General features: G+C 33.5%; 1 non-coding gene and 1 pseudogene across 1 annotated transcript; one reads left to right on the top strand and one right to left on the bottom strand.

Moving 5' to 3' along the window:
* Positions 1–8115: 8115 nt before the first annotated feature.
* LOC127870519 (U4 spliceosomal RNA) lies at positions 8116–8256 on the bottom strand. Its single transcript, XR_008044866.1, has one exon. It is a non-coding gene; the product is annotated as a U4 spliceosomal RNA (small nuclear RNA).
* Positions 8257–11611: 3355 nt separating this feature from the next.
* Positions 11612–25645, top strand: LOC127867591 (zeta-crystallin-like; annotated as a pseudogene).
* Positions 25646–26379: the final 734 nt, after the last annotated feature.

Here is a 26379-nt window from a genome sequence, read left to right as displayed (position 1 = left end):
TACTTTTTAAAACAAGTTGTGGATATTGACAGTCTGGCTTTATTCATACTTTGTGGTTTGTTCAACAGTGACAAATAAACTCTTAAGAGTTATCAACATATTCATGAATATATAAAGATTCAGTTAATTTTTCATTCGAATGCTATTTTTCGACCTTTGACCTTGAAATACGACATTGAACTTAAATGTTATTATCTGAGTTGTGTGTGTAACACATCGACTGACATGTGGTACATGTAGGATACTCATTATGCAACTTCAAGCAATCATGTTCAAAAGTTTGAATTGGATGTTGCGTGTTCTTTCAAACAAGTATTTTATTAAATTATATAGTTAAAACAATTTGTATTTGTTGATAGGAAATGGATGCTAAAAATTACTTTGTAAGATTTATGATACATTGCCTTTATTAAAGTTTCATAAGATAAAGTATAGGAACATAAACAGATACAACATCTATTACATGGTTATTATAGTTGTGTGCTCGTTAGTGTATTTACGAATATGAGACATTTGATCATATTTAACATAATTGTTTAACAAATCGACTAAAATATTTGTTCCACAGACGTATTTTTCGCTGTAAAAGTTCCTTATACTTATACAACATTCATAAGTGGTTCGCAATAAGGTCCAATTTCACAGTCAAAAGTCAATAAGATATAATTACACACAAATAATGGCTCTCGTATTTTCATAATTTTACAAACAAATTTATATCAATCTACTTAGTATTTATTTAGAGCATGTACGTAAAAAAATTATGTTTATTTTGTGTGTTTGTTTTAGTGTTGGCTGAGCATATTTCTATTGTTAATGTTTTGAAGTTGGTGCTATGCAGACATTGCTATTATGATCTGTTAATTTGTATTTTAAACAACATGGTTGTGCTTTTTACTTGTTATGTGTTAATAATCAGATTGTGGTATATTATGTAATTCTGGGCTAGCACGGTACGTAAGATTTGTTGCGCATATCAATCATATCTCGGCCGAGAACTTGTCACGTAAGATAAAACACTAGGTTACTCGGTCACTCTGGAAATCACATGTTTGGTAACATCTGCGTGCAACTTGATCAGAATATATCACGGTTAGGTTCGGAAATGGTTTCTATTCGTCTAACAAAACATTGTCGCAAGTTGGCGTGGCTGTTTTCATAATACTGGCTATAGTTAAACATTGTTTACCATTTTAACAATCACGAAGTCACATTATTAGCCCAAAAAGCATTTTTCTTTGCTCAGAACGTTTTATCGAATGATATTTCGGCCGAGTTCGAGAATAGTTGCGGTCCGTTGAAGAACATGGCTTCCAGGTAGAGAGAAGTTTGCTTGATATGGCAACAACAAAACCTTGTTAAAGGGGCCTTTTCACGTTTGGGTAATTTGACAAAATTGAAAAAAGTTAGAAAATTTTAGATTCGCAAATTTTCTTTGTACTAATGATATTTGTGGGGAAACAATAATACTGAACATTTACCATGCTCTAAAATAGCAATTATCTGCATCTTTTGACGATTTATAAACCCGAAAATTATAAAGCGTTGCAACGCAAAACTAATTTATAATTTTGAGAGTTCTGTTGTTGTCGTTATATTTTCAGAAATTACGGGGATTGCTTATATAAAGTATAAAATACATCTGTCATTGTATCCGGAAAAGGATGGCTTAGTGGTCTAAGTGGCAGACTTTTTACATCAGGACTCCAGGGGTCAGTCGTTCGAGCCCTGCTGAGGGTTACCTTTTTTTTCTTTTTTTTAATTTTATTCTTGATTTTTTACTGGAGCTTTTTATATCCAATGTTTACATTTATCAATATAAGGCATTTAATGAAAAACTTTTAAAAAATGCCAAAATCTGTGAAAAGGACCCTTTAACACACTACCATTCACAATTTTGGGCCAATTATCATGAAACTTGAAATGCACTTGTTTCTAAATATATATCGACAAGGATGAACATGTTTCCGGAACACATGTTGGTAAGGACACAGGGGAGCTACCCGATGGCTTGTGTGAAGCTGTGTTGACAAGGTAGAAGTCGTAATTTGGGCGTCAACTTCATAAAACCTGTTGACTATTTGAGTTTGAAAAAGATCCAGTCCGTTAACAAACGAGGCTATAATGGGGTCAGCCAGTTTTCTGTGTATGATTATAATGAAAGCGTGTTAACACTATTAACGTTTATTTTAAGTTCGATCTTTTTCAGATCATATAATTTTATATTTATCTTAAAGCCTAATGTAAAGTTGAATAATCAAAGCTGCGAGTTCTTTTTCGTAATTCGTGTGTAACCCAAGAAACACTATTCAGACACAGATACGTTCATATAAATCTGTTAGTGCTAATTGCATAAATAAATGGACTGAACAGCTGGGCGTCTAAATGACATTGCTAAATACATTTGGCTTTGGTGTGAACACATAGAAACTTAGATTGCAACTAAACTCATTCCTGAAAAATTATGAAGCTGATTTTAGTTATAATAAAAATTAAATAAAATAGGATTGGACATTTTTTGAAGAACCTATTAAGGCAGTGGAATACTTGAGTTAGCCAGAAATAAACATGTTTCAATCTCGTTTGAATGAATATATTTGTGTGTTTGTGCAATGGAATCCAGATCTAGATGCTGAAGCTATATATGCATTTGTTTTATTGATTGTCATGCCAAAAGCATAGATGAATTTCTACCTTTCAGATGCATTGTACACATTCTCTGAAAGGACATGGTAGATGCTTTACTGGAGGCACGTCTTCTATAACACATAACTTCTATACAAGCATCGTGGTCATGTTGACTCACGAACCATGTATGCTAAAGATGTACTCGAACGTCCTTGAACTAGAACAAACAAAGAAGATGTGCCATTAACCATATATTAGAAAATCTGTAACTTTTTATTTGTATTGTTTGTTTTTTTGGATTCCGGAATCATTTCTAGTCATCAATTTTTATCAACATTGATCCTATCTTCCATAAATGTTATGCATTCTCCATTTTATGCCACTCTATGTCCTGCCACCAGCACAAAGGACCACAATGGAAATATGGGTTTACTCATTTTTGTGTTATCCATGGTGTTGGTTTGTATGTCATGGTATATTTATCTTCATGTATGTGATATTTTTTATATTTTGTACATGTTGTGAATGCCCATGTATGCATTCTTTGCCGAAATATATCTATCTATCTAACCAGCAGACTATATTTTATGTCGCATATCGACAGTCCTATGAAAATCGTTATCTATCTAGCCTGTCTATTGATAGCATCATGGCATCACGAATAAAGATTGCACAGAATAATTTTTTCACGGAAATGAAAAGATTTGCTGAACTCAGTTATAAAAAAAAATCTGTTCCTTTTCAGAGCAATTTAGAATATTGAATTTGATTTCTTATAGAATTGTATGAATCTGGACTTTGTTATCAATCTCTTAAAACAGATTTAAGTGCATTTGTCATGTGTGTAAGAAAGATGGAAAAATGTCATAGGTTGCTCACCTAAGACCAGAAGGAACTTATTATTCTGAACAACGTTTACAATTGCTTTCATAACAATTTTGCAACTCGACAAAGACATGATAATAACTCATTTTTTATACAAAGAGTATTAATTATAAGACCACAAAAAGTGACTTCTATTGTGTTAAAGGGGCCTTTTCACAGATTTTGACATGTATTGAAGCTTTATATTGATAAATTTTAACATTGAACCTAACAATCTCCAGTAAAAAAACACAAGAATACAATTAAAAAAGGGAAAAAAAGTGACCCTAAACTGGGCTCGAACCACTGGCCCCTGTAGTCCTGGAGTAAAAAGTCTCCCGCTGAGACCACTCGACCATCCGTGCTCATGCTATTAGCGGATGTATTTTTTACTAATATAAGCAATCCTCATAGTTTCCCAAAATATAACGACAACAACAGAACTTTTCAAATTATTCAATCGTTTTTGCGTTGCTACGCTTTATAATTTTCATGTTTTTAAATCGTCAAAAGATGTATTTTATGGATATTTTAGAGCATGGTAAATGTTTCCTCACAAATATTATAACTAAAACAAAAATTTGAGGATCTGAAACAACTTTTTTTAATTTTGTCAATTTACAAAAAAGTGAAAAGACCCCTTTAAAAAGGTTTTTCTTAAGCCATAACAGAAAAAGAGCCACGTTTGTAAACATGTTGGAACCATTTTCGAATTCGGCCGAGATAAAATAAATAACATATCCAGAACAAGTTAAAAGATTATCATAGCCTATTCAATCAACTGACCAAGGAATGGCTATGCAGGATTTCATTAATTAGCTTTTTATTTCAGTATGATATTGAAATTCACTTTTATAATTATTATAAATATTTTCATTGTGATATATATTGTAAGAAAATAATGTTTGTTTAAATGTCACATTTACTTGATGATAAAATCAATATATTTTCTGCTTATCTGCTTACTAAGCAATGGAGCGCGAGCGTCTTTTAGATATGTTGCATGAATATTGTAACGAATGTGGCATATCTGTGAACACAGGCAAGATTGTTGTGTGGGATGTTTGTTTTAATAAAGGCAATATAATTAAAAATATTGATTTTAATTGTAAATAGATAAAAGCTCGATGCAGTAAATATGTTTACTTACAAGCGTCTAGAGCATTGTTTCCTCTAAATACATTTTTTGTTCTAAAATTTCTATCAGTATTGCCGATAAAATTTGGCATTTTATCCCAGCACCCACGTAGAGAAAGTATATTTAAAATTCCTAAATCAGACACTGATTATTCGACCACAAACTACGTTCTCGGTAGTATATGTTGATCTAGATTGTTTCCTTTATTGTGTATAAGAAAGATGCCTATCATCAAATTTTGGTTAAAAATGAAGCACAATCATTTCCTTCTCTTAAGAAGGAAATGATTGTGCTTCATTTTGAACCAAAAATAAGAGAATGAAATGATTGTGCTTCATTTTGAACCAAAGTGTTGAAAGATTAAGTTGACGTTGATTCGCACATTCTAGGAATTAGGATCATTGTCTTTTTGTATTATAAATCTTAGATAGCCGCTAGTTGTGTTAATCGTATCTGTAAACGTATTCAGGATATCAGTAAACAAACATAGGTTACATTGATAACTTACCCAAAACTGATCATGATCGTTTATTAAAATCAGATTTTGATTTTGAAAACTATTTAAATGTTGATATAAATGTAAGGGATATAATTTGCTTGACTTGACTTCGCTGTTCTTCACACTCAATATTCATTGCATAAGGTAGATATATAAATATTCGAAGAAGCGAACAAGTATGTACACTGTGTAATATGGGATTAATTGAGAATGAATACAATTTTTTATTAATGTGTCCATTTTATAGAAATAAAAGAAAAATGTTGTTACCTAATTATTAAATACGCTGGCTTGTTCAACTGATATCTACTTCGAATATAAAAACTTTAATTAATCTGGCAAAATTGTATCGTATGGTTTTAGATCTAAGATCGATTAGTATACATGAAGTATATTTAATAAGTGTATATGTACATGTATATTGTTTGTTGTTGTGTTGCTTTTTTGTAGTTTTCTGAAACTAACGTAACTCTCTTTGATCTAGTGTGTGTTGTAGGAGTTGGTATTTGTTTGCATATGTTATCGTCAGCATTCACATAACCATCAATCATAATTGCATGCCCATTAAATTCACCATACTTTTCAGCGCCATGTTAAATAAACATTTATTTACACCGCAATTGAATGTCTTAAGTATGTTGTTTTGCTATGTACTAATGTATTTACTACTACTACTACTACTACAACTACTACTACTACTACTACTACTACTACTACTACTACTACTACTACTACTACTACTACTACAACTACTACTTCTTCTTCTTCTACTACTACTACTACTACTACTACTACTACTACTACTACTACTGCTACTACTACTACTACTACTACTGGTACTACTAAGACTACTGCTTCTTCTACTTCTACTATACTACTTCTACTACTATTTCTACTACTACCACTACTACTACTACTACTATTACTTCTACACCTACTACTACTACTACTACTACTACTACTACTACTACTACTACTACTACTACTACTACTACTACTACTACTACTACTACGAACACTACTACTACTACTACAACTACTACTTCTACTACTACAGCTACAGCTACTATTACTACAACTAATTCTTCTACTAAAACTACTACTACTACTACTTCTACAACTACTACTTCTACTACTACTACTACAACTACTACTACTTATACTACTACAACTACTACTACGAACACTACTACTACAACTACTTCTTTAACAACAACAACAAAAAGAACTAAAACAACAACTACAACAACAACTTCTACTACTACTTCGACAACAACAGACTCAACAACTTCAACTACTACAACTACTACTGCTACTTCTACCGATACAAATACTACAACTTAAAATACTACTTTCACCAATACTACTACTACTACAACTACAACAACTACTTCTTCTACTACAACAACAACTACAATTATTACTACTACTACTGCTACGACTACTACTGCTGCTGATGATAATGCTGCTACTTCTATTTCTAATAATACTACATTTTCTACTTCAACTACTTCCGCTATACTACTACTACTACTACTACTACTACTACTTCAACTACTACTACTACTACTACTACTACTACAACAACTACTACTACTACTACTACTACTACTACTACTACTACTACTACTACTACTACTACTACTACTAATACTACTACTACTACTATTACTACTACTACTATTCCTACTTCTACTATTACTACTACTCCTACTACTACTTCCACTACTACTACTACTACTTTAGTACTACTAGCACTACTACTACTACTACTACTACTACTACTAGTACTACTACTACTAGTACTTCTACTACTGCTACTACTACTACTACAATTAATACTACTACTTTATAAACTGCAATGCAGTGTGGGTGTGTTTTTTTAATTCACCTATTTTGTTATTGATTGTGATGTATAAGCACCCGCGTTTTATCATTCAACGTATATATTTACAAATAATTTTCCGCAACAGTGTTTGCTTTTTAAAAAAACCACCGGACAACGGTCTAATGTATCAGAGTGTAAATCAAGCAGAATTATGTGCAATAGAAAATCAGTTGGGATTTACGGGGCCTTTCCGAAGTTCACGTAAGACTCAAGAGTGGTTACTTAAGTAGGAAATGTATTAAGCACAAAACATACCATTTACGAATATTAAATAATTTAATATTACTAATTTGCTGTGTGTTTGATTTTGTTGAATATCGTTATAACTCTGATTTGATAATATAAAATGGGTTCAACATATAGAGGATATTTGTTCATGTCGTGAAATAACAAACGATTTTACACTGACATGAGCAAATATCCTTTATTTTATCAATTTAATCACCGGAAAGAATCTTATATTTGACTATTGCTTTGTATGTTTATCTCATAAAAAATCAGCATGACCTTTTAAGCATTTTTCTTAATATTTGTCATTTAGCCCGTCATTTATTACAATATTGGATCGTATTCGCGTTGAATATTAAATATAATACTATTGTTGTTAAATGAAGTAAGAATGATTATTATTCAAATTGCAACATGTAATGTCAAAACAACTTATTGTTTTTTAAACGATGTTCCGTGTATTAATTTATATGATATTATTAAATGTATTTTATTTTAACAAACAAGTATTTGTTTTATTGCTTATATAAAGTATACAATACATAACTCATTTTATGACCCCGGATGGCCGAATGGTCTAAGCGTTAGACTATTACTTCAGGGGTCAGTGCTTTGATCCCAGTTGAGGGTTACTTTTTTTCTTTCTTTAATTTTAATATTGTTTTTTTACAGTAGCTTTTTGGATCAAATTTTCACATTTATCAATCCGTGAAAAGGCCCATTTAACAAATTAAAGCATGTACGTCATATATGACTGCAAAACCAGTAACATGCTATTTGTTTTTAACATAAAAAGTGTAACTCAATTTATGAGCACATATTTGATTGTTCATATAAGATAATTTAGTAATTATATAATATTTGATAGAGTCCCCGTGAGGACGTGCATAAATTGCGCTCGCCGCCCATAATTCAGGGCGTCGGCGCAGGGTATTGGGTATAGTTTTCAACTAGCAATAACCACGCCTCGGATAAACCTCATTGGCTATGGTATCGCCACTGCGCAAAACTACCTATATATAGTTTTCCACGTTTATATATGAATTCGGTATTTCACTTTCATTTCTTTACACTATTAAACATTTACAATAAATTTCAAATGTGTTACGGTAGAAATATTGTTTTCACAATTTCATCATTCTAGAAAGTATTATTATAAGAGTATTCTACAATTCTATTTATATATATTACTTCCCTTGAAATAAAGGGGCATAATATAAGCAAGGTTAACGTTGCATTTGGCTACAGTTTGCTGCTGGATCAAACATTTTAATATTATGAGATAAATCTATTATTCTACTTGATTAAAATGTATGGCTAACAATGGACAACATTTATGATAATATAAATCAATATGTCATCATCACATGTGATATTATTTAAAGAGGCCTTTTAAGTTTTGGTAAATTGACAAAATTGAAATAAAAATGTTTCAGATTCGCAAATTTTCCTTTTAGCTATGATATTTGTGAGGAAACAGTAATACTGAACATTTGCCATGCTCTAACATAGCCATTATATGCATCTTTTGACGATTACAAACCTCAAAATTATTAAGCGTTGCAGCGCGAAGCGATTGAATAATTTGGAGAGTTCTGTTGTTGTCGTCATATTTTGTGAAACTACGAGGATTGCTTATATAAAGTATAAATACAACCGTCATAGTATGAGGACAGATGGCCGAGTGGTCTTAGTGGTAGACTTTTACTTCAGGACTCCTGGGTGGTTCAGTGGTTCGAGACCTGCGGAGGGTTACTTTTTTTCTTTTTTTTTAAATTGTATTGTTGATTGTTTACTGGAGCTTTTTAGATCCAATGTTTACATTTATCAATATAAAGCATTTAATGACAAACTTCAAAACATGCAAATAAGTGAAAAGGCCCCTTTAGATCACATTAAATGGACCTCCAATTATACAACTGACAAATAAGTGCAATGAAAACTAAATTCCTTTCAGTAATTACGGTGTTGTTTTACATTTCCCCTGTTTACGGAATGAACCCATCATAATTATAATATTCTCTTATACTAAATGTATCAATACATTAACCCATGAAGCACATTTAGAAAAGATGTAAACATATTCGTAGAACAATGATGTCAATTTACTAGACAATTCTTTCTTACATCTCAACAATGTATATGTTGATACTCACAAACACAACAACCCGCTAGTTTTGAGTTTCAGTTTTACTGTATTGTGATTCTTTGGGCGGCTTTCTATAGGTAGGTACGATAAATCTTTACTAACCATTGATTTATATCATATTTGGCCAATTGAAGTAAGATATAAGGCCCCAACAACATGTTCTAAAATAGCTCTTCCCAAATTTTGAGACGGTCGAAACGCCATCACTAAATTCAGAGAATGCCCACACACCATAGACTGGTATGATAATTATGTTTTGATGGCTAATTTTCTGGGAAAGCCATGCTTAGTGCGCCTGCGTAGTGTCGTCCCAGATAAGCTAATCAGAGAGACACTTCCCGCATTAAGTGGAGTTTCCTTTAGAAGAGACTTTGTGTTAACAAAACAGTCCAATAAAGAGGAACAATATTCCATGATTAGACCGTGCGGACTGCACAGGTTAATCTTTGATGACACTTAATGCTTATGCATTTAGAATAGTTTTCACAGAACGAGTTTCATATATCATAAAATATGATCAGTCGTGTAGAACATGTCTATTTAAAGATACATTAATACTCAAAATCAACGAACAATCCGCAAAAAAGTTCGTAAAATGAAGTTAACCCATAAAAAAACCGTGTTCCTTTTAGCAATAGCCAACATTTGATAGATGTGGTATGGAAACATAGATTTAACGAGATACAACGTGCTTGTTCGAATGATGGTTCTATTTAAGCCCTTAAACACTCGAAATCAATGAATATTTCGTAGAATATTTAAAACCACCGCGCTAGCCAGACAGACGTAAAAAAGGCTGACATTCGATTTGCGAATAGTTATACATAGGCAATTCGAGCGCTACCAAACCTGTTAATCGGACGATCTCGACACGGAAACTTGAGACGTTTCCGACTGCCCTTCGCATTTGACGATTATTACCGATCATATTTCTCATTCACTGACAAAAAACCCAGACGAATTTAAAAGAATATTTCTTGCAATACATTCCTAACACATGACTTACCTTGTAGATCACTACTTACAAAACTACTATATCACTTTGTGAATTACACATGACACTTCCATACTGGTAACATGGTAGATGGTAAACTAAGGGATCTAAGTATATTGCAATATTTCACCTCAGAGATATTGGTCCTTCTATATGACCGGTTTCAATCTGTAAAATGCGATAGAGAAACCTGAGAGTATATGGAACGGTCACTATTTTTGTAAATGGACCGTTCGGGGTTACACACCACTAAATTTGCACTGTGAGGAAGCGTGTTATTTGACAACGTAGTATTTAGCTGTAACTGTTAGTAAACAACAATGACGTCTGCTGCAAGATTCGCAAAATTAACTGAAGACGAATTAAAAGAAATTTTAGACAATAAAGATTCTAACAGCACACATTATGCAACTAAGTACGCATCCTCAATGTTACGGGCATATTTAAAAGAAATGGATTATCCGGAGGATTTCGAAAACGCAGAAAAGGAAGAGTTCAGTGGTGTATTGACAAAATTTTACGCTGCAATAAACTTAAACTATGGTTTTATATAATATATACATGTAATATAAAATATACAATATTTATTTATGTTATTGTTAAACATTAGTTGTCATTTGTTTCATACAATATATTCAAATGTTCATTAAATGTTTAAAAAGTCAACTAGTTGTTTTTTTGAAGTGGAAATTACATCATTATTAAAAAATAAATGAACCTGTATTTCTTCAAATATAACAGGTCCAACATTGCATATGTTCTGCAGGGCTACAAACTTCTGAGATTAAATCCATATGTTTATGTTCTTAACCATAAACAATCGCACAACACTGTACAATGGTACAGGGGACACTCTTTGGGGTAATATAAGAAATAGTAAACTCCATTTCGGTCCTAATGGCATTATAGTGACCAGCCAGGCAGCCAAACACTGTATATGGACCGGCTGAGGTCCATATACCGGTCCAAATACAGTTTGTGGCTGCCTGGCCTGTCACTATAATGCCAAAATGATCTCAGTGGGGTTTACTATTTCTTAAATAGTGATGAAACGTGAAGCATCACATTTGACCCGACACTTTTCGCCACAATAGAACAAATCAAAGTGTTCTAGAACGTATCTTTTAGTATGTCGTCCTTGAAGTGAGTCGCGTCCTACTTTCGAAGCTCAACACCGAAGTGCATTAATCTATAATAGATGTCAGCCCAGATGTGCATGTAATTTTACTGTCGTGTAAGATAACGCGTGTTAATATCTAGAGCGTTTTTCAGTACGTGGTAAGTTATAAATCCGATATTAAGGGCAGTTCCCAGCTGATAAATCAGTGGCATGTGCAGTAGTATCTGTATTCTACACATAAAGGTAATATTTCTATTTTTGAAGCAACGCTGCAATTTTAGGATTATCACATTCATATGTAATAATATTAATTGTTTAGTCTTTATATAAATAAATTGTGAATATCGATCATTTTATGTTATGTTATTTAGAATAAGTGGTCAGTAACATTCTTTGTCTTAGCGGTCAATAAATCTGATAAAATTTCAGCGATTCTTTTCGCACATTTGTGAAAAGTACAGGTTTCAAGTGATTTGGGAAAAATGGCGCAAACCAATTATATAATTGAGTATTGGGAAAAATTCGCATCTTGAAATCTCCAGACTGAGAAAATTTGTCTTTTTATTGGTGCGTAATTGCAAAAACTCATCTAAATGTTCTTTGTTCTGCCTTTTTTTGCAGGAATGTTCAGTATCCGTGCTTATTTTATTAGCTTACTTGCAGATAATGCGCTTTTCGAACGAAATTGTTTAGAATTTACCTTCTGTTGAGAATTTTTGGGACGGGAAATTGGAAATTCGTAATGTTTCCTGAATAGGAATGTGGCTTTAGGGGTAATTTATATCGAAGGAGCAAAATCGCAGAATTTTATTATATTTATTATAAGTGGCATGTTCTGAAAACGTCCTAACACTCAACGCTTCAATGGACTTTTTCACACTTTGTCAAACCGACAATTAATATAAAGTCATGTCATAGATTTAGAAAAGAATGAATATACATGTATCATAATTAAACAAGCAAACTAACAATCTTTAATGAGGAAAATGATAAAAGTATGGTTTGCTTATTGATTATCAGGGGTGGAAACTGTAACTGTTGTAATGCTGTTTAGCGCTTTATAACGATAATTTAAAAGAAACGTGTATAACCAAGATAGCGTTTAAATTACATTGTTATATAAAAATCATGCGTGGTGTTGTGATAGCGCATTAAAGTTTGCTTCATGAGTCAATGGTTCGATCACCTTTTTTTGTTTCATGCTTTCCGTGTAATATTAATTGTTTAAGCTATTCAAAATAGTAAAGATTGGTTAACCCTGCATTCTTGTGGTATTTTATAAATGCCCCTGTAAACGAACAAAATTGCGCGGCATATTCTTTTTACATTTGCTAGAAAACAACCCTTTCTGCAAGTATCAATCGACTCTTGGCAATGAAATCTTATAATACAATTTCACAATCAACTTCTCCACTTGTCGATGTTTGTGTGTACGTCTGCTTGGTTCAGACATAAAAACAATTGTTAAAATTATTGTTGCGTTCAGATATTTAATTAAATTAATTTATGCATTCAGGCTACAAATGTTTGTATTTTAAGAGTTTAACACATTTGACTAAAGAAATAGACAGTGTTTGAAAATAACTGTGGCATTTGTTTATTTTTGTGTCGTAAATTCCATTTATTCAAACTGATACATTGAGTATAGCTTTTGATGGTATGTCTGATCTAAATCAAGTTTGCCCTAATATTAGTGCTATTTAACTGTTGTCCTCGGTAATGCGTTTTCCGTTTAAAACGTTATAATGAAATGATATTATGGCATATATGATTGACTTTGAAATTCATTTATTCGAGATATGTACAAGCCTTGACACGAATGATGATTCCATGAGTATCGCGAGTATACAGTTTTTTTGTGGTATTTCCTTTTAAATGCGGACATCTGTTAACAGTTTCATTTCACAGACAATAAATAATGAAATAAAATAGTGGTTAAAATCAATTAAGAGTAAGATAACTGAATTTATTTCGTAAGAATTGTATCATTTTAATGGTACCGATTCTAGAAATCTTGTTAAAGTTGCTATCAAAGAAATGAATTGTAATACATCACATTATATGACCATAGAACGTTGGATTGCTTTATTATTACATGTATTGACTGCTTCGTAAAAAGATTCAAAGATGTGTCTTTGATATTCACGTTCGCCAAATCTGCCCTGTTTCCAGCTACCGGGAAAGTAAAACGTGTTTGTGCTTTAATTGCCTCGCGTGAACGTATACTCATTACTATTTAATACAGCTACCGCACAAAATAGCCACAATATGGCAAGTCATATACAGTCTGCGCGGGTAGGCAACGAGTGCATGGGGTAATTATCCCACTTTTTTCACAAAAAAACTTAATTCTAGAGAGATTGCAAGAGACGGAAAACAGTCTCCTTACTTGTCCTATTTTGTTTTCGAAAGTATGAAGTATCTGGACAAGAAAATGTAAACTGTAACATTTTCGCAACATAGTTTTCTTACAAATACGAAAGTATGTGTGCAATGGCGAATCACATTACGCTGGTTCACACATCTGTGTGTTTTGATGTCAGCGAATCACCAGACGACGACAGCGAGAAATGCGACTGACAATGACTGATTTTACGCAGCCTAATATGTCTTGTCGAACATCGATAAGCTGCACTAAGAAGATAACAATCATTTGAGGACCAGTTCTCCGGCTTATACCCACTGTCGACGTTAAAACTTGAATCGACTTTTGTCGAGAACTAGAACCATCGTATGAAGCTTCTGATACAATTGTAGGGTCAACGTGTGTTAAAAAATGGATAATGCTGAAAAAAAGCGAACTGAGTGTACATGTTGCTGCAGACGATGCTGACTATGATTTGCATTTGATGTGAATTTATTTAATGCAAGAAATTGAGTTGTGTATCAGAGATACCTACACGCAATTCTTAAAAATGTATTTAAATTTTCATATTTTATTTATGGAATATAAATCCTGAATTATGCGTCACTAAACTACACCATATTTATGCATTAAATAGTGTACGTTTGTGGAGCAAAGTGTTGTTCATTTGTTCAAGCCATTAAATAAAACTATGAAATATGTCGCTACCACGAAGCGTAGAAATGCAAGAGACAATGGTCTTGTGCAATTATCCCCAGGTTAAGGAATTACGTTCTATTGACCTTATTTCCTCCCTAATTTTAATGTACTTCAGGAGGGAGCTAATTGCACATATGTTAAGCTATTGAATAAAAGTGAACAAATGCCATGACTATGAAGAACTGATGTGCAAAACAAATATTTCCAAGCAGTGATCGACACGTTTATGAGCTATGTTCCCTTTAAAATAAGCCATTTATTTTTGAGTTATGATTCCTTTAAATTAGCAAAAGGCTTTAAGTCATTTTTTTAATAAGCTGTTATTCAAGCTTGGCCTTATTCCGTTTAAATGTAATTATCAGTTTCCGGCAAAGCGATTGTTTACTCCAAAAATATCGTGCAAGATGCCTAATTTGACATCTGATGTCATTATAAATAACACAAATTATGAATTTCATCAAACACTCATCATCATTTACTATTATACTTTTAAAAAGCCATTTAGATTAAATTTGATACATTAAAAGCAAGTTAAAAGCACCAGGCTGTTAGGATTCTCTTGTGCTTGTTATAATGGTTAGTTTGACTCGCTCAATATAGTAATACTTATGCCGATTAAATAATTCATAATACAAGTAAAAAACCCATCCTCTTAAAGTTGTTTGTTTCCTTAGATCAGCTATAAACAATGTCTGGACATAAAGAGATGCGGGCCATACGTGTTGCTAACCATGGTGGACCAGAGGTGTTAAAGATCGATCCCAAAGTTCCAGTACCAGTCCCTTCTGATACTCAGGTATACATGTTATAACTGGCTGCAAAACCGGATCCAAAATATGTTCTGTAATAAAAGTACAAGCTTATGATTGAACATGACTGCTTTGAATTATGAGAGAGTAAATGTTATGGTTTCGCTAGGTGAAGCCGATATGTATAACTATATTTTTTCATATTTAGTTAGTAACCACCTTTATTTATATTAATAGTTTTCAGACATACATGTTTTGTGAAGAAAATTGTTTACGTGGCTCCAATTGTTTTGTTTTCGGAAATCCAAATATTCACCTATACTTATTTACTGTATCAGAATTCTCCCATTCATAATGTCAGACACTATATTTTTGTCACAAATGACACTTACACTTTCTCAAATGAATGCCCCCCCCCCCCCTATTTTTTATAGAATAAATCTGGTTATTTAGTTCATCTCCATATCAAGCGCTAAAGATCACACCTTAGTTATTATAATATATAAAACACTTTTATCCTCAAATTTAATACCTTAGAAAACACAACAACAACACAACAACAGAATGTCAATTTTATGTCAAAACGAGGCATATATGTTTCCCATTCCAAATTACCCGGCCAAAGTCCTTAATTGGTTTAAAAAACACGGCGCACTCTACCTTAAGCGTTGTATGGTACCAAAGCTCGTCTATGGGCATTTTAAGAATTATGTTGAATATAATCTATTTTAGATAACTGGTAGAGTACCTAGAAAATAATATATTTGAAGTTTTTGAAATTCATCAGGTATTGGTGGAAGTAAAAGCAGCGGGGGTGAATCCTGTAGACACGTATATTCGTAGCGGTACTTTCCGAATTACAGTTCCGCTGCCATACACCCCGGGCTCAGATGTGGCTGGAATCGTGTCAAAGGTTGGGGCCAAAGTAACCAAATTTAAGGTATGTAATATGACATTATGCATCTTTCTAAGTTATGTATGTTTTAATTTCAGTATGGTATATATCTTGTATATATCTTGTTTTTAAAAAACTTTGATATTTTTAAGCAAGTGTTATAATAAATATACGTGCAGTATGGTCTTTCTGGGTAAGAATTATCAGCAAATTTAAGGCAAGCAAGAATTAAGTTCGAAATGTTTAATCAGATGTTAATTCTCTTATAAAGGGTGTTAGATAGTGTTATTATTCAGAGTGCATAGACCAATGTTACGCCACCCAGCTCAGAGTTGCAACAAGAACACAATAAATACAAGTTGCTGTAAAACCTTGCTAAAATGTAATATTGACTAAAAACGTTTCGAACATCTACTATAAAAATATTAAAATAAAAAGCCAGACATTTAATGACTTTAATGAATGTGCTGAGGACTATGGGACCAGTACACAATTGTAATGCTTTCTCCCTAACGTCGTTTCAACTTCTGTCTGATTTCCACAGCCAGGGGATAAAGTGTATGTGATAAGGAATGTTTCCGGCGGGTATGCGGAATTCACGGTTGCTGAGGAAACTATGGTTGGGAAACTACCGACCCATCTGAGTTTTTCCCAGGGTGCAGGTCTTGGTGTACCATGCTATTCGGCATCTCGGGCATACATAAAGTAAGAAAATATGTCTATAAGTATGAGATGTGGCTTGGGCAAATTGTTCTTAAAAGGAAGTTAGTTTAGATTTGCATTAATAATAAAGTGTGGTCCAGCACTTGCCTATTAATTTCTATCATTTGTTTTTCATTTACAAAGGACTTCCCGCAAACAGACAATACAATACAGCAAAAAGTGTCCTTTACGAATAGCTGTTCCAGACGTGTACACTTTGCGCACTCTAATTAATATGATCTCCAGTAACGCTTCTTATATACTTTTTACTCAAATATATTTGATCCACCCTTAAAATTGAGCTGTTATAAGATTGGCAATTTACGAAAAAGCATTTTAAGTTGGGTCTACAACTACAAGTCTTTTATAAAAGCCTATGACATTTCTTTTGAATGAAAATTGAAAATATGAAAATCTACAAATAGAGGAGGTACCAAACAATACAGTGTTGCTGTTTAATATTTCAAATCAATGGTTATTACCGAAATCTGAAATGTATGTAAATAAGTCAGGTATTTACTGAAATGGAAAAAAATTGACACCCTTGAACGCGACTGTACTATTTGGTGTTGACTTTGGTGGTTTGCCATTATTAATATGCTTAACAGATTATAAAGATCATAACACATAAATATGTGTTTTCACACGTCAGACAATTAAAGCAAGGAACGTCATTGTGGTATACTCTTACTTCCCAACTGTAAGGGTTATCGCAACATTTGCAGTGTCCAAATAAATAGCATAATTATGGTGATACGATATTGCTCATTCATACACTGGCGCTATTTTATAAATGGTCAGCTATTCTGTTAATGCTTTTCAAGTCATGTTTGCTGTATTAAATATAAACTAGTTTTATTCAGCTATTGTATTAGGTGAAAGCCATTAAAATGTCACTTTGTGTATAAATGTGTATAATAATTATGCTTTTCAGATAAGAGATGTTCACCTTTGTGTTGTTTCTTTTAAGACAATACATTGTATCTGTAACGATTATATTACAAGTAACTCGTGACACTTAAATACTCTCATTTGAGTCCATCCGACACTTCTTAATGCAATCACCCGTTGTTAACATGGTAACACTTGTTGTTTTTTTAAGGGCGAAAGATAAAGTGAAGCCAGGAAACACCGTGCTTGTGCATGGAGCCAGTGGAGCGGTAAGCCCTATCAACACTCTTAGTATTTCTTCTTAATTCTCATGCTGCTTCTAATTTTGTATTCCAGATATTGCAATGATTTGTTTTATCTTTTATGTCCTTTATATCGGGCTTTTTCACATAGTTTTGCAAAATAACAATTTTCAAAAAAAATATTTTCAAGTATGCAATGTGTTAAACAATCAAAAATACTCCGCGCTAACTTTGTCATTTTAAACAAAGCAAGTCATCTTTAAACCTTATCAATATTTGTGTTAATTTCAGCCACACGTACATCAGCAAGTAACATACACTGCATTTATTCCAGTAAACTGGACTTAACTATAGATCTTTGTACGTCTACAACAAGGTTTTCAAACACAAAAATGAAAAATGTTGAGTTAATTTTTCCAATAACTTAATACTTTAATAGTAGAGACGATATGATGGGGAAACGCCTTTTTCCATAAATAACACTTAATGAGTCCAGAGATTAGAAATATAATAATTAGGTACGTTTTGTTAAAATAACATGTTTTGATGGCATCGGGGTATGGACTAATCAACAGAAAGAAATTTAAATCTTGAAATGTTGAGCTTTATGACATGATTCTTGGGCTATTAATCATAGTTCAAGCCTTGAATGTTGCGGTAATAAGTTTTAAACAAGTAAATATAATTGAAATGCAAACACAATGTATAAACCTTTTTTTTTTAAAGACAACATTGGATTTTATTCAGATTTTATCTGGAAACTTAGACGTACGTTAAGAAATTGTGTGAATATTAATCCAAAGAACTAGACCTGATGTTCAAACAAGTGACCAGGGAGATTCGTCTGACAGGACTTACATATATTCAGTTCTTCTGCTGTTGTAGGTAGGTCTAGCATGTGTCCAGATAGGGAAGGCCAAGGGCCTTACAGTGCTTGGGACAGCAGGAACCAAAGAGGGGGCTGGACTTGGTTCTTAAACACGGAGCAGCAAAGGCTTTCAACCATAAGGAACAGGGCTACATTGACAAAGTTCTGGTATGTCAGGAAATACTTATTTTTTACTCTTACTACTTGTCTATTATTATATACATGACACACATGCACACATAAAATATATATATTTAAATTGTATATTGCATTACAGAGAAATGTTCGGTATGTAACATTTTAGAGTGTAGTGCTAAGTGCGTCCATTACCTAAGCTACCAGGTACATTTGTAGAAAACCCTTGTAGCAATTCTAGAGTCCCATTTTGTGACTCAGTTGTGATTAAACTTTGCCAGAATGGTTATACTTACAATCTTAATTCTGGATCAATTTCTAGACTAAACTTAAATCTTTGTCACATGCATACAAATAGGTCGCCCTTTCTTATAAAACCCTAGTAACTTCTCTATAGTGACCATGATGAGGACTCAATCTTGATGAAACTTAGTCATAATGTAAGCATTGACATTGTCTAGGATGAGTTCAAATTCGGGTCATGGACGTTAAAGAAATAAGGTCACCAGGTAAAAACATTAGTCTTGAAATGTCTACAACCCTTTAACCCCCATATTGTAATGACTCATTCTTGATAAAACTTCGAGTGTTTATAAGCACATTTAATAGGCCGGGTTAAGAATCACGCATACGTTCGTCCATAAAAGGCTGAGGCTGAGTTTCAATCTGGTTCACATGTTTGCCAAGTAACATCTCTTGAGGCTTAGTTAATGACTCGATCTTGAGCTGTGCCGTTGAGCTCTTTGTCGTGATAAATCTGTCGCATGTTATATATCAATACTGTGTTATTTTTAAAAACATCTGTACAACAAAAAACAATTAAAGCATTTTAGTCCGTTTTCAGGAAGCAACCAATGGCACGGGACCAGATATTATCATAGAGATGTTGGCCAATGTGAATCTGGATACAGACGTGAATACAATCAACAAGGGAGGAATCATAGTGGTAGGTAGAACATATTATTAATAATCACATGCATGCTTGTCTTTAATTAAAGGCAAGCGACCTATCTAATATACCGAACAGAACAAGGCGTTCGACACATTTAAAATAAAAAGGTGACTTAAGCTGGGTTCACCTATTTATATTACGTAGCTTTGGTCACCTTTTTATATTTCGTGTTACTATGCGGTTACAGAGAAGGTCGTGAATCTGTTTTCAAGGAAAACTTGCAAGCGTCATATCCACTTCTTGTTACTTCGCATTATATATATTTATTGGTGACTGGGACTGTATTTACACCTCATGCTCTGTGCATTTAACAGTCATGTTATAACCGTGTTATTTATATTTATGAATACATTTAAAACGCATCTTTATATATGCAATTCCGATGCCATTTTATATAATTAAAATCAAATTAACTGTAAAATACACCCATTTCGAGTAGTGTGTTGACAACCTATTGTTTTTGTCTTAATCAGGTGTCAGCCAAGGATGATATTATGGTTGCAATTCATTATAGTATGCATAATATGACTTGTTTGTATCAAATGCATCAACTGTGATTGTCTTGCATGCATTTATCCGTTGTTTAATTTGATTGATTGATTACTGTTTATTGCTGACTAGCCTTGCTTATGTAGTATACATCGACTGAATTATAAGTGTTTGCATCGAATGCATTTAATTGAATTATTCAATTGCTTTTTATTATTTCATTTTTGAATTATCTTTTTATTGCATACTAGGTCGTTGGAAGCAGGGGCACTGCAGAGATCGTCCCGCGTGTAATTATGTATAAGGAGATTATTGTCACTGGGTTTGCACTGTGGAATGCCCCACCAGTAAGTGAATTGTAGAACTGTTACTATATTCCATAATATATTGTACTTATACAAGATTATTTAACAGTGTTGTGTAGAATACATGTGGAAACAACTGTTCTAGTAAACAATTGCAATATTTGACGAGCCAATAGGCGGGCTCATTATGTGTATGCCAGCTGTTTACAAGTACTAAACACGGATTGGAAAACAAAGTTTTTAAATAACCTTTTTAGCTCATCTATTTTTTTTTAAATTATGAGCTATTGTCATCACCTTGGCGTCGGCGTCGGTGTCGGCGTCGGCGTCCGGTTAAATTTGCGTTTAGGTACACTTTTCTCATAAAGTATCAATGCTATTGCATTCAAACTTGGTACACTTACTTACTATCATGAGGGGACTGGGCAGGCAAAGTTACATAATTCTGGATTGCATTTTGACAGAATTATGTGCCCTTTTTATACTTACAAAATTGAAAATTTGGTTAATTTTTTGTGTTAAGGTCCACTTTTTTCCTAAAGTATCAAAGCCATTGCTTTCATACTTGCACCACTACTAACTATCGTAAGGGGACTGTGCAGGCAAATGTATGTAACTCTGACTGGCATTTTGACGGAATTATGGGCCCTTTATACTTGAAAATTTGGTTAAGTTTTGTGTTTTGGTCCACTTTACCCCTACTGTATCATAGATATTGCTTTCATACTTGGAACTCTCGCAAACTATCATAAGGGGACAGTAAAGGACAAGTTGCATATCTCTGGTTGTCATTTTTACGGAATTGTGGCCCTTTTTTTGACTTAATAACTTTGAATATATGCTTACATTTTGTGTTTAGATCCACTTTACTTCTAAAGTATCAAGGCTATTGCTTTTAAACTTTAACTACTTTCATGCTATCATGAGGGTACTGTACCTGGCAAGTTGAATTTTACCTTGACCTTTGAATGACCTTGACTCTCAAGTTCAAATTATAAAATGTTGCTAAAATTGGCCATAACTTCTTAATTTATGATTCGATTCGATTGATACTTTGACAAAACAACTCTTATCTGACATACCACAATTTACTCCGTCCAAACCATCCCCCACGCCCCCCCCCCCGAATCCCCCCTCAATCCCCCCCATTATTTTTTTTAATTAAAGATCATCTAATAAATGACTACCACACCCTCACACTATACCCCACACCCGACCCCAAGAAAAATATTTTTATGCCCCCCGGTAGGGTGGCATATAGCAGTTGAACTGTCCGTCAGTGTCAGTCAGTCTGACTGTCCGTCCGAAAAAAACTTTAACATTGGCCATAACTTTTTCACTTTTTAAGATAGCAACTTGATATCTGGCATGCATGTGTATCTCATGGAGCTGCACATTTTGAGTGGTGAAAGGTCAAGGTCAAGGTCATCCTTCAAGGTCAAATGTCAATTTTATGATGTCTGTCCGTCCGAAAACTTTAACATTGGCCATAACTTTTTCAATACTGAAGATAGCAACTTGATATTTGGCATGCATGTGTATCTCATGGAGCTGAACATTTTGAGTGCTGAAAGGTGAAGGTGAAGGTCATTCTTCAAGGTCAAATGTCAAATATATGGCGTCCGTCCGTCCGACAATTGTAACATTGGCCATAACTTTTTTAATATTGAAGATAGCAACTTGATATTTGGCATGCATGTGTATCTCATGAAGCAGCACATTTTGAGTGGTGGAAGTTCAAGGTCAAGGTCATCCTTCAAGGTCATCCATCAAGGTCAAAAAAATAAAACAAAATTCAAAGCGGCGTTCTCATGAAGCTGCACATTTGAGTGGTGGAAGTTCAAGGTCATCCTTTAAGGTCAAGGTCATCCTTCAAGGTCGAAGGTCAAAAAACAAATAAAAAATTTCAAAGCGGCATTATCATGAAGCTAAGTTCAAGGTCAAGGTCATTCTTCAAGGTCAAGGTCATCCTTCAAGGTTAAAGGTCAAAACAAAAATTCAAAGCGGCGTTATCATGAAGCTTTAGATTATGAGTGGTGTAGGTTCAAGGTCAAGGTCATCCTTCAAGGTCAAGGTCATCCTTCAAGGTTAAAGGTCAAACAAAATTAAAAAAATTCAATGCGGCGTTATCATGAAGCTGCACATTTTGAGTGGTGGAAGTTCAAGGTCAAGGTCATCATTTAAGGTCTAGGTCATCCTTCAGGGTCAAAGGTAAAAAAATAAATAATTCAAAACGGCGTCCTTATGAAGCTGCACATTTTGAGTGGTGGAAGTTCAAGGTCAATGTCATTCTTCAAGGTCAAGGTCATCCTTCAAGGTCAAAGGTCAAAAAAAGAATAATTGCATAGCGGCGTTATCATGAAGTTGCACATTTTGAGTGGTGGAAGTTCAAGGTCAAGGTCATCCTTCAAGGTCAAGGTCATCCTTTCAGGTCAAAGGTAAAATTAATAAAATATTTCAAAGCGGCCTTCTCATAAAGCGGCACATTTTGAGTGGTGGAAGTTCAAGGTCAAGGTCATCCTTCAAGGTCAAAGGTAAAAAAAACGAAAAATAAAAATTTTCAAAGCAGCGCAATAGGGGGCATTGTGTTTCTGACAAACACATCTCTTGTTTTTTTCAAACATGGTTAAAAAAACACAAATATTTATTTTTATTAATTTATTTTTGAAATACCGTCCAACCATCCCACCCAAGAATCCCCCCCCCCAAAAAAAAATAATTTTTTTTTTGCATTTTTTTTGGCATTTTTGGAAGATAATGTAATAAATGACCACACCCCTACACTATACACCCCTCTATACTCCACCCCTCCCTCCTTTGTGATTGAAATTGAGATATGTCCCTACACCTTTAAAAAGAAAAATAGATGAGCAGTTTGCGGCCGCAAGGCGGTGCTCTTGTTATAATATACGTTTTAAATTGAAGCTCATGGCGAGCTACTGTAATCATCGCCCGTTGTCCGTCGTTTGTCGTGCGTAGTGAGTCGTATATCGTTAGTCATTTGTTGTCAACATTTGCTTTTGTAACATTCTTTGGGCCATTCATGTATTGCCCAATCTTCATGAAACTTGCTATTTGTCCTAATGAAAGCTTGGCCGTGTTCGAAACTGGTACATGTAATATTGTAAACAAGATCACTACATATATGTCATACAAAGGAAAAAGCTTGTTAACGCTATACAAGTTGGGGTCCAAACCTACCATGCACCACCGGTCCCATGGTTTTTATAGACATAATTATTGGTCCTCTAATAAGATTGTTCAAATTGTGCACATTGGACTTCCTTAGGGTCGTATTGTCTACATAGACTTATATACTAAATAACAATCTTTATATCTAGAACTGCAAGTGTCAGTGTTTTAACATAAGATGTGTAATGTTAACAAAACCTTCCACTCTATTGGGCTCACATGATTTTTTATAAACTTATAGTTTTCTCAAATTAAAAAAAAAATGTTTCTTTGAAATCCAAGAACATATGTTTCAATATTTTATATATAGTTTTCCTTTACAAAAAGCATTGACACTATACCCATGGACTGCACACTGTGCAAAAAATGGTGAGTATTCTATGACAATTGTGGCCCTCTTGCTTATATTTACACCAAAATAAAACTTCACTATTATCAGTTTTGACCAAAATCATCTTTCGGTCATAATTTATGCAGGAAGAATGGGTGGAAATGCATCAAGTGATCTCAGAAGGACTTACTAAAGGCTGGCTCGTACCCAGTGTCCAAAAGGAGTATAAGCTGGAAGAGGCCTCGTTAGCACACGAAGAAATTATCAACAATTCTGGAACAACGGGCAATAGGATACTTATTATGTAACTTCAAGCAATCCTGTTCGCAACTTGTAATTGGAATTTGCGTGTCCTTTCAAAGAAGTATTTTGTTTAATTATGTAATTAATAAAAGTTGTATTTGTTAATAGGAAATTAATGCTCAAAAGTTACTTTGTAGGATTTATGATCAATTGCCTTTATTATAGGTTCATGTGATAAAGTATAGGGCCATAAGCTGATACAACATCTATAACAGTGTTCCATGATCCAGATACATATTTGCAGGCTATAGCTAATTAAAGGCCCTATAAAGGTGACAAATCCAATAATTATGCATATAAAATTGCCTAATTTTTACCGGATTTCAGTTACCCTTGCATAAAAATTGCTAATAACACAGCAGAGGTGCAACGTTGTCAAGAAGTATTGAAGATATACCCGTTTCATAATTGGAAGAAATGCTTACAACTTTGCAACTAACGTGATGTGTAGCCCCAAAGCGGTGACGTATGCTAAAAATAGCCAAAAGAACATATACTTTTAATTCTATTTCTATTTTTTACCAGCAAAAAGTAACTGATTAGATCACTACAAACGTTTTGACCATTATTAGAAGAGACATACTTTGTGAGTAATACCGGAAAACATTGAACATCAACGATATATTTTTGGTGACCTGAGTCACTTTCACTTTCTCTTTCCCGAATAAACAGCGATGCAAATAAACTGATTGTTTGTAAACACGATAGACTTGGAGGACACTGTATTTTGAGCTAAAAACAAGTTGTATTGCTCATAGTTTTATGGTAATGTCCAATAGAATATACATATTTTTTTTTTGATTACCTTTATATATAAAATACGGAAAAAATATTTAAAAATCGGTAAATAATTACGGATCTTCACCTTTATAGAGCCTTTAACATACCCAAGGGTTACTCAAAACATAGATGCAGACAGCCCGCACATTCAGTCTCTTGTATGTATTGCTTGGGGTAACATCATTATTAGTAGTTGTAGAGTTAAGCTTCAATAGAATGCTATTAAATATATAACCTCACACTTGTGTTGTTATTATGTCATTTGACTAATATACATTTGTATTACAAACCTCTACACTACAATAAGATAACATTAGAACATACAGGGTAATTATAATTGTGTGCTCGTTGGTGTATTTATGAATATGAGACATTTGATCAAATTTAACATTATTGTTTAACAAATCGACTAAAACTTTTTGTTGCACAGACGTATTTTTCGCTGTAAAAGCTCCATAAACTTATACAACATAGATAAGTGGTTAGCAATAAGATTCAATCTCACAGTCAAAAGTCAATAAGATATAATTACACACAAATATAAGCTCTCGTATTTTCATAATTTTACAAAAAACTATATCAATCTACTAACTATTCATTTTGAGCATGTACGTAACGTTGCAGATAAAGATTGGCCCAATTTCAATTGCAGCATGGAATTTTTCAATACAATCTTTCATCGTTTTACCTGACTTCCTGTGTTTAGAAGCAATACATTCATGCTCTAGGTAATCATTACTTTTTCTTTTTTCTGCTTTTTGCACTCGATTTGATATGGCCTCTAAAACTTTTATTTCTCAAAATTGACCTCCATTGTTGTTTCTTAATTCGTTCTGTTTCTAAATTATAAGGACCTGATCTTGCTTTCCTCTTTGACTTTAGTGTTCTTTCGTTTTCGATAAGTTGTATTGTAGGTGATTGCCTTAAGGTTCTCTTTGCGACCCTTTCTTTTGTTTGAATTTCTCCATTCTGC

This window comes from Dreissena polymorpha, chromosome 2, assembly GCF_020536995.1.
Source record: "Dreissena polymorpha isolate Duluth1 chromosome 2, UMN_Dpol_1.0, whole genome shotgun sequence".
Lineage (NCBI taxonomy): Eukaryota > Metazoa > Mollusca > Bivalvia > Myida > Dreissenidae > Dreissena > Dreissena polymorpha.
The sequence above is the reverse complement of the archived record's forward strand: the minus strand, read 5'-3'. Positions and strand labels throughout refer to the sequence as shown.